Source organism: Ipomoea triloba, chromosome 5 (genome assembly GCF_003576645.1).
Source record: "Ipomoea triloba cultivar NCNSP0323 chromosome 5, ASM357664v1".
Lineage (NCBI taxonomy): Eukaryota > Viridiplantae > Streptophyta > Magnoliopsida > Solanales > Convolvulaceae > Ipomoea > Ipomoea triloba.
The window spans coordinates 10749499-10759539 of record NC_044920.1 but is presented as its reverse complement, the minus strand read 5'-3'; the positions used below and the strand labels follow the sequence as shown (position 1 = coordinate 10759539).

General features: G+C 39.4%; 1 pseudogene; it reads right to left on the bottom strand.

The window, feature by feature from the left end:
• Window positions 1–1369: 1369 nt before the first annotated feature.
• On the bottom strand, window positions 1370–7095 carry LOC116019843 (annotated as a pseudogene).
• Between the last annotated feature and the right edge of the window lie 2946 nt (window positions 7096–10041).

Sequence of the window (10041 nt, the reverse complement as noted above, 5' to 3'; positions counted from 1 at the left end):
TTTTAAATTTTAGCATTTTAGAGTACAAAAAGCTTATTAACCAAACATCTAATAGTGGTCAAATAAATCAAAAATTTACTATAGGCTAATTATTTACCAAACAGACCCTTCTCTTTGACATTTTTCATATTTGTCAAAAATGAAGTTTTTTTTTTTTTTTTTAAAGTGTAATAATGCTTATTCTTTGTCTTCCACTTTGTTTTTTGGCCGCTTCATTGAAGATGTTTTCTTGATAATACTTATGAATTCCTCCTTTTGCTCCCCAATTTGGAGAACAAGCATCTAATATAATTATGTCACAAATTAAAAATTCATGTTATCATTGTAGTATGAACAGGGCCAAAAGAATGCTCGTGATGCTCTCGAAGTTGCCCCAAGTCCAAGCCAAAGAAATGATGTAAATTCGATACAAGCTTAACCGGATGAAAGAAGACGAATCTTCATCTTTTATCAGTATATCTTTTCACACATTATTTTGTCTTTTGACAAAAGATATTCTTTATGCATGTTTTATTGAGTTGTATCTTTGTGTTAAGTAAAACTTATACTTTAGTAGGTTTATAAATACCCTACCAATTCTGATGAAATAATTAATTATTGACTGTTCTATCAAAAAAACTTGGGAAAATAGGCCACTGAACTTATCGCTTATGTGCAATTAGACCATTAAACTTAAAAAGTGTGCAATTCAACCATCAAACAAGTAAAATATGTGCAATTAGGACATTTTTCTAAAATTTTTTAATTCAATTTGAGTTAAAAACATTTCAATATTGACTCCCAACTAGTATGGTAGAAGAAAATGCCACTCTTAATACATATACGTTAGTAATATAATTGGATTTTATCATAAAGTTTTTGTAAAAATGGTTCAATTGCACAAATTTTGTTTGTTTGATGGCTGAATTGCACACTTTCTAAGTTCAATAGCCCAATTGCACAAAAGCGATAAGTTCAGTGGCCTATTTGACACTTTTTCCAACAAACTTGTAGATTTCATTACTTAGCCTCTCTTAATATTATGGATTTTACTCCATCCGAGTTGTTAATGTAAATTTTGTAGAGGTTCAAAAAATTATTTAGAAGGTCTTGGGACTTATGTTCAATTAGTATCGCATCAAACAGTATAGCGTAAGGTTTCTAATCTCAACCAAACTCCGGGGGGACAATTAGAAATACAAATATTTAGGAAATCTCTGGACAATGAACGAATACAAACAAGTAGAGAAGTGCTTAGCGGGTTACCAAGGTTCATGGATTCAAGATGAAGGCTTTCCAACTTAGAAAACTCTTTAGACTTTGAAATTGCCAACTTCTACAATACAGACATCGATTGCAGGAAGCCATGTGAGAAGCAAACTAATGAAAATAGGTAACAATACAAGACATCTGTGTTTCATACTATAATCTTATTATAGTTTATTAAACACCAACTTCGATCTATAGCTGTACACCTCAGTGGCACATAATAACTCAAACAACAAATCTTAAATCTACACAATCCAAATAAACTACTTCTACTTGTATACTATTAAATGGCTCTCACTTGCGGTTCATCCGAAGAGACTGTAACTGGGCAGCTAGAGAGTCATAGTCGGGAAGCTTAGGATGAACATGACTGGATTTCTTTGTATTTTCCTCTCTAGCTAACATATTATCACTGAGCGCAAATTGTCATTTTGGTCTACTGACTATAAGGGTTCTGTTAATTGCAGTCCACGACTTTCAAAACTGTTAATTGCGTACCATGACTATTCAATTCTTATCAATTTTGGTCACTCCGGCCAAATTGCCGGCCAAATGTCGCCGGAAGTAAAAATAATGAGGGTATTTTAGTCATTTCACATCTTTCTCTTCTTCTCCAGCGAATTCTTCTACTTCTCCGGCGAATTCTTCTTCTTCTCTAGCGCATTCTTCTTCTTCTCCGGCGAATTCTTCTTCTTCTCCATCGATCTCAACTTGTTTGCCGCCGCCGCTTCTTTCACCTCATCCTTCTCGTTACTGTACATTGCCATCGCCATGTTCTTCTCCAACGCCATGTTTTCTAATAAAAAATTTGGCATATTTAATTTGTTCTCGTTGCTGAACAAGATTAAAAAAAACTGGTTCAGATTTAATTTTTTATCTGCCAAATTTCTTAGCTGGTAGATTTAATTTTTTATCAGAAACAGATAATACTATTTATTTGTTCTCCATCGCCAAGTATAAATTCTTCTTCTCATTCCTGTACTATCTTAACCATGCATGCAAATACATTTGGCAGATTTAATTTGTTCGAATTTTGATTAAAAAAACCTAGGTTTGCATCGCTTGGCCGAAGAATTGAAGAAGAAGAATTCGCCGAAGAAGAAGTAAAGAAATGTGAAATGACTAAAATACCCTCGCTATTTTAACTTTTAAAATTTTCCGGCGACATTTGGCCGGCAATTTGGCCGGAGTGACCAAAATTGATAAAAATTGAATAGTCATGGTATGCAATTAACAGTTTTGAAAGTCGTGGACTGCAATTAACAAGACCCCTATAGTCAGTGGACCAAAATGGCAATTTGCTCTATTATCACTTGACCCCGATGTTTCACTAATACCTGAAGCATGAGTCAAGCGGGATGGCAGTTCTGCAGATGACTTACTATTTTCATCCAATGATGTCTTAGCAACTGATTTCGCTGAGTGAGGCTGCTCGTGGTGTGCCTCCCAGACTAAGCTGCTTGACTCTGTATGGACTTCAAGTCTTTCAACATCATAAGATTTCCCAATTTGTTTTTGGGGTTCTTGTCTTTCAGAAGCATAAAATTTCCCATTTGGCTTCTGGGTTTCTTGTGTTTTGGTATCAAAAGAAGTCATAGCAGGTTTTCCTTCTACACCAGACCCATAATTAATGGGTGTTTCAGGCTTAATTCGAACCCTAGACAAAGAAGTTGTTTCTGAAGAGGAAGACGGAAGCTTTGTCCTTAGAGAAAATGCACTACCCAAGTGATTTTTGCTCATGAAGGGTTGTCTAGGAGAATGCACTTCTAAATCACTACTATCAGAATCAAAATATGTAGCTGACCCTTTTATGCTGGACTTTGTTTTAACTTCCATGTTTACCTTTTGAATATCTGATTTATGTCTGTTACTTGAGATCTACTGAGAAAAGTCTTCATCAGAACTGTCAGGGTCCTGATCACAGTGGGGGTTAAGCGTTCTTGACCTGGATTCATTGTCTTTCTTCATATTTATCCCAAAACTAGAATTCTCAACAGTTTGGGAAGCAATGGATTGTGGCATCATAGGAGGAATCTCTTCGGGTTTCTTGACTGAAGAGACATCATTTTGACCAGATCTTGTGAACGGAGGTATAAAATGCTTGTGCCTAAGGCTGCCTGTTAACGTTCCAAAGTTCAATTCCTTACCATAATCGGAACTAGATTGAGTGAAGTTTCCGTCATCCTTATTTGCACCAGGTGAATTTGACAAGGGGAAATCATCCTTGGTACCATTGGCAATTGATTCATTAGAAGACGAATGTGACAATTGTGTCTTATTAGTTCCAGTAACTTCTGTAGAAGATCTCACTGCTCCATTAGGGTTGGGATGCATTTGAGAGAGACTAGCCTCTGTCCTGATAAGCTCGGGCTTTTCTATATCCTCGCTTTGAGAGCTCCCACCATCTGAATCATCAAAGGTTGCAGGGGCAAAATTCTCCACCTGTGAGTTGTCTGAGGCCGCAAAGCTTTGAGGGGACTCAGGAGGTGAATGCTTTTCCTCAAAACTTTCTGGTGTTGAAGTATAATTTTCTGGAAACTTGTTCATGTTCAACCTAGGGTTCCCAGAATCACCAAGTATAGAGGGATAAGTGGGTAGTTTTATTTCAGGTAATGGAAAGTAGAAGGTGGACTGCTGGTCATCATACACAGGGCCTGTATCGAACTTAGTATCATCACTGTTATCATCATAACCGTCATCTGAATTAGGTTCATCAAAAACTGCAGAGGCTTCATAATGAGAACTGATCTGCACATTTACCTTATGAGGATGCCCTTCATCCGCATTGAGAAAAAGATCCTCACTAGCTTCATACCTAAAATTTTGGTCATTTGAACTTTGAATGTGGTCACAGTAATTTAAAGTGCTTGGATGAGAAGCATAATGAGCATTTTGGGGATCCTCCATAGTTGTTTCTTCTCCAAAGTAGTTGAAGTTCTCAGATGTCATATTCTTTGCAGAGCCATTGAAATGTTCATGTTCCGAATCATCAGAGTGACTGTTCATAACATCTTCAACATTACTGTCCTCTTCCTTGGAGCTTTTCTCTCCACTTATATCTGCCTCTTGAAAACTAATTACTGAGTCTTTATCAATCGCAACTCTTGACCTTGAGGAACCAAATGAGATTGGCACCTTTTCACTATCTTCATCTTGTTTGGTACGACCATCATTATGTTGCAACATATAATTTCTATTAGGAAACAATACATTTTGAGAATCTTTAAAAGTGTGTTCACCCATCTTTTTTGAAGCACTATAATTTCCCTTTTCTTTATCTCTTGTAATATCAGCATGTGCCCTCTGTGACTCAGTTGGATACTGCCCTGAAACCCTTGAAAGTTCGGCAGCTGCTCTAGCAGCCAGACTTGCATGCTCTGCAGAGTCAGCAGCAGCCCGTGCAGCAGAGGCTGCATCCTTAAATTCCATGTTCCTATTCTTCCTATCCAAAGGAAAATTTCCATCCTCAGCAAATGATTTCCTGACTTCTGCCCTCTCCGACCTAAGCCCTGAGGTGTGACCAACCACTATTAGATAAATGAAAAATCCCAATTAGAGTGAGTATAAGAATCTGCTAACAGCTTATGAAAATACCTGAATGTGTCAGTCTCAGTTGAGAAGAGGAAAACTGCATCTCTCCACTCATGCCACCTGGCAGAGAAGCTGAACTGTGCATTCCCATTGAAGAACCTGAATTCATTTCTAAGAAATTGGGAGATGCATAAGGCCCCTGATTATGGTTAGGCCTAGTTCTGGCATCAGCACCAAAATGAGGGGGGTCTTCATATATCTTACTGGCCTTCTCAAATGTGTTTGATCCATTCTGAGCAATTGATTGGACAAATTATAATATAAAACTATAAAAGAAAATCAATTTAGTACTACCTCAAGATACTGATGAACTCTTGAAAGCAACAGAAACATACAAGCAAGTCATTAGGAGGTAAGTCTAATTCTCCAAATGATTTAGGATCGCATTTGACACCTTGCTCCTCTGCAATAGCAGTCAATATTTTTAGTTTGGTTTGACCGTCAGGTGCCTTTGCAGATAGCTTCTCAACTAACTGAGAAAAAAAGTCAGGCAATGTTCAGTTTCTGGTTTACAAAGCAGAACTAACCAGTTTTTGCATCAAATCAAATGTACAAATGTTGAAAGGGGAATACATTATCACAAGCAGTATGAACTTACAAGGCGGCTGACACCACAATCCGGACGCAACTCAACAGCAGCATTGATGAATTCTTTCCCATATTTTGCTGTTAAGTGCTTCCGGACATCTATAAGTTCCGGTACATCTCCACATCTTGGTGATGCAAATACTACACTTGTAATGGCTTCCTTCAAATCGAAGGGGCCGTTTTTGTGGATCCAGCACAAAAAATATATCACAAAAGACAAACCTCTTAAGAATGCGGCTGCTATATGCCAGGGATTATAAACTTTATTATTCTACCACACTAAAATGATATACTTTCTGGCAATAATTAAATCACCAAACCAGATTATTGCAGAATTTACTTTTGTGATTCAACGATTGGCAGGTGTGATCCAGCACAACAAATATATCACAAAAGATAAACCTCTTAAGAATGCAGCTGCCATATGCCAGGGCTTATAAACTTTATTCTGCTACCACACTAAAATGATAGCTTTCTGGCAATAATTAAATCATCAAACCAGATTATTGCAGAATTTACTTTTGTGATTCAACGATTGGCAGGCGTGCCACAATTAGCTCACAGTATATCTCTATAAGATCATATGCTGCAATCATTTTCTCTTCCCTAACCACATGTTCAACCTGAAAATTTGTGTTTAAGAAAAGAAAGGAACTTATTTGAATGTTAGCCCAAGATCACATCACTGGAAACATAAATTCATAAAGCCAAAAAAAAAAAGGACAAAGAAGAATACAGTAATGAAAGCCTTTCTAACCAGAAGGGGCATAGTAAAGGAGGTAGAACAATGATCAAGTTTATATCTTAAAGAACCTTTACCCTCCCCCCCCCACTCACATCATATTAAAAACTATCACTAGAATATTGATCTGAGTTCCAATGTTCCATGAATATCTTGGAACAGTATCTTGATCAGAGTTTCATGATTACTAATCACCGAATCCTCAAAATAAAATAAAGAACAGGACTGCTATACAATTTCAAACGAGATGAGCAAAGATGATCATCATAAACAAATCACGAACGCCAGTTTATCAAACTGCATATGATCTGTCATCGCTTGGTTCCACACACTTAAAGCCAAAAAATTGGTAGAAAACACGAACTCTATAACAGAAATATCAAACAGTACGATCATTACGCGAATTCGAGCCGTTTGATTCTGCCCTGATTCAAGCAGCTGCGCGAGTTCCCTCTGCATCTGCTTGAGTTGCAATTCTTTCTTGTTCCTCAATAACTTCAATCGTGAAGACGCCAGCTTCAACGATGTCTTGCTGCATTATCATATTAAACACAGTTCCACTCAAACTCAACCACACATATACACAGTGTATCTGCGTATAAGTACATTCGAATCAATCAACAAATTACCATTTAGCGGAATTGAAGCTTTTTGTGAGCGCATCTTTTGAACTTCTCAAAAAATTGCTTGATTTCTTCATTGTTTCGGAAGTATTTAATTCTGAGAAGACCTATAACTAGCAGAATTGAAGGTTTTTCCCTGATCTGGATGTAGATTGAAAAAAACAACTCTTAGATTGATTTATATAGTAGTTAGGGTTGTGTGAAATTATACTTGGATAAGAAGGAAATTGAATGAAATTTCTAGGAAAGATGAGAGGATTCCTGTTCGAATGACAACTAGTGGATTTTTGTTCTACTTTTACCATCATTTTGGACAAAGTTTCGCGGAGCAAATTTGTAGAGTACATCAAATTTTGTCAGAGCAAGTTTATACCGGATGGTCCCACCAAATTCTGTTCAAATTAATTTCATATCGTAATAGCCAATTCCATACACTATATAAAATCTATATGTATCTATCTATCCATACTATTAATAAAAATAAAATCCATCATTTCAACATCTCGTCCAAAACACTCATATACTTTTAAAGTTTACTTAATATGATAATACAATTCCTATTTGTACTACAATTGTAAGTTAAAATGTGCCAATAGAATCCTAATAAAATATAATCTTTTTTACCCTCCAATTCATAATACAATTCTAGATTAAAATTACTCGTCAGGCTTGAAGATAGGGACGACTCTTCGGACGACGCCGACGAAGAGTTGGAAGGTGTAGTTGAGATCTATTCTTCAGGTTTCGAAGCTTCGACTGCTCACATGGAATCCCGCCATGCTGCACTCTGAGCCCGCCACAAGTGCAAAGCTACCGCTGCTGAGAAGGGGAAGGGTAAGGTTACTGACACGACCCCTGACCCGACCCTCGCTACATGCCTTCCTTCCACTGCAGTGGTCATTGGCGCTAGTCCCACCATTGTTGCCCTGGCTGCCGCTCACCAGCCGCACCTGCGATCGTCAGGCACCAAGCGGAACCCTGATTCCTCCACGCCAGCCACTGCTAAAAAGGCGAGACGTCCATCGGATTCGTTCTTGAGGACGCTGTTGCCGCGGCCAAGACCTTCATTTTCCACCGTTTGGAGAAGATGATCATTGCCTCCGACCTTCAAACCATGGAGGGTGCCAGTCCGTCCTATCTTCTGCAGTCGGCCGCGTATCACAGCTTCCAGGTAATCTTGGCTTGTGCTTAGTATTTCTCCATCCCTTAGTTTTATTCACCCTTTCTGATATTTTCTAGGCGTAGCTTTTCCAAGCCAGACTTAACAATGCCATCAAGGGTCTAGCTAAGGACTCCGAGCTTCTGAAGTCCGCGAAGGCGACTCATTCTAAGGAGGTGAAGGCTCTCAAGGCCGACCTCACCAAGCTGGGCGCCAATCTGGCTATGGTGCAGGAAGGCTTTGCAAAGGCGACTGAGGCGTTGAGGTCGGCCCGGGAGGAGGCACTGAGAGCGTTCAAGGAGTCGGAGGACTTCCATGAGAAGGCCATGGCTCATGCTAGTATGCATGATTGGACGATCGTGGACTAGTGGCTGGAGGGTGAGGTCGGGAGGCAATACTTGCTCGACCTTAGCGAAGCGGACTATGACATGGGATACCAAGATGCTCAGAAAGGAAATCTCTGTGTTTCTTAAGGCCCGGGACGCGAACTTTTCTCCAACCAAATGAGGCATTTTGAACCCACTTACCCCCGATGATAACTAGGGAGCCGAGGATGTAGCTCTGAATGCCTCGGTGGATACACTTGGTGGTGAGATTCCGATGGACAATGCATACCTGGAGTCGTCAACCAACGTGGATTCCGTTGCTGGGATGGACCGAGCTTCTATTCCAACTCTAACTGAGGTCGGCCGAATCAACGAGGCTGCCACCGGCGAGGAAGAAGACTCATTTGATGCCCTTCAACTTAATCGCAGTGCTCTAGGAGCTCCAAGCGCACTCTACCTACTAGACCATCGGAGGTGGATGTGGACGGAGTCCCTCAATCTGAGGCTTAATATGTTTATGGCAGGTTCCCCTTTGCTTTTCCCGCTTATCTTAGTCGCCCTGTAATAGAGGTAGGGCCCTCCTTTTGAGCAATTAATGAATGACACTTTTACTTTCCTCGCTTTGCGTTCTTCATCTTACATGCCGTTAAATATATGCTTAAATGTAAATATGTAATTGGTCGTTAGTCCGAGCTAACTTTCTCATGAGCCCCTTTAACTTAAGCTTCTATACATCCTTTGACGCGCAAACCTATTGTTCTCAAAATTTTACTAAGTCCTAGCCCGGACTTTTGAAAACTCCCGCCCTTTTCTTTAAGTATGTCGTTTTCCCGACCTTTTCCCCCTTACTTCATTTTTTCTACTTTTCACCGACTACGTTGGTTTCCCGACCTTTTCCCCCTTTACTTCATTTTTTCGCATTTTCTTCAACTACGTCGGTTTCCCGACCTTTTCCCCTTTACTTCATTTTTTCGCCTTTTTCTTCAACTACGTCAGTTTCCCGACCTTTTCCCCTTTACGTCATTCTTCCTCCTCTTCTTCAACTATGTCAGTTTTCCAACTTTTTCCCCTTCATTTCATTTTTTCGCCTTTTTTTGTTTCAACTACGTTGGTTTCCCGACCATTTCCCCGGCCCTTTACTTCATTCTTTCTCCTTTTCTTCAACTATGTCGGTTTCCCAACCTTTTCCCCTTTACTTCATTTTTTTGCCTTTTTCAACAATGTCTGTTTCCCGACCTTTTCCCCTTTACTTCATTCTTCCTCCTTTTCTTCCATTATGTCGGCTTCCTGACTCTGATTTAGTTTCACGCTACTCCAAGGCTGGCGGACCACCTTAATTGACACTTAAAAATAGCTTGAAAGTATATTTTTATTTCTAAAAATAATCGAACTATAGGCTTTTTGGCCTTTTACACGGAATATGCTTTTTAGCTGCTAAGTACAATAGACATTTCAACTGCTAATTAGATAAGGGTCTTTCGACCTAAGGGGCGAACTTTTCAGCCTACCCTAATCTCGAGGCTTTTCAGCCTTTACAATAGCTCGGACTTTTCAGCCCTCATTGGTAAAACTGCTTGAGGTGATGCAAGTTCTAGATTTGTTCTATGGGTCGGCCATCCATGGCTTCCAATCGGTATGTTCCATGATGGACTACTGTAGTTATGCGATATGGTCCTTCCTACTTCTTTGCGAACTTTCCTCCTTCATTGCGCTGACTCGCGGTACTTCTGAGCACCAAGTCCCCTTCTAAGAAGTAGCAGGGCT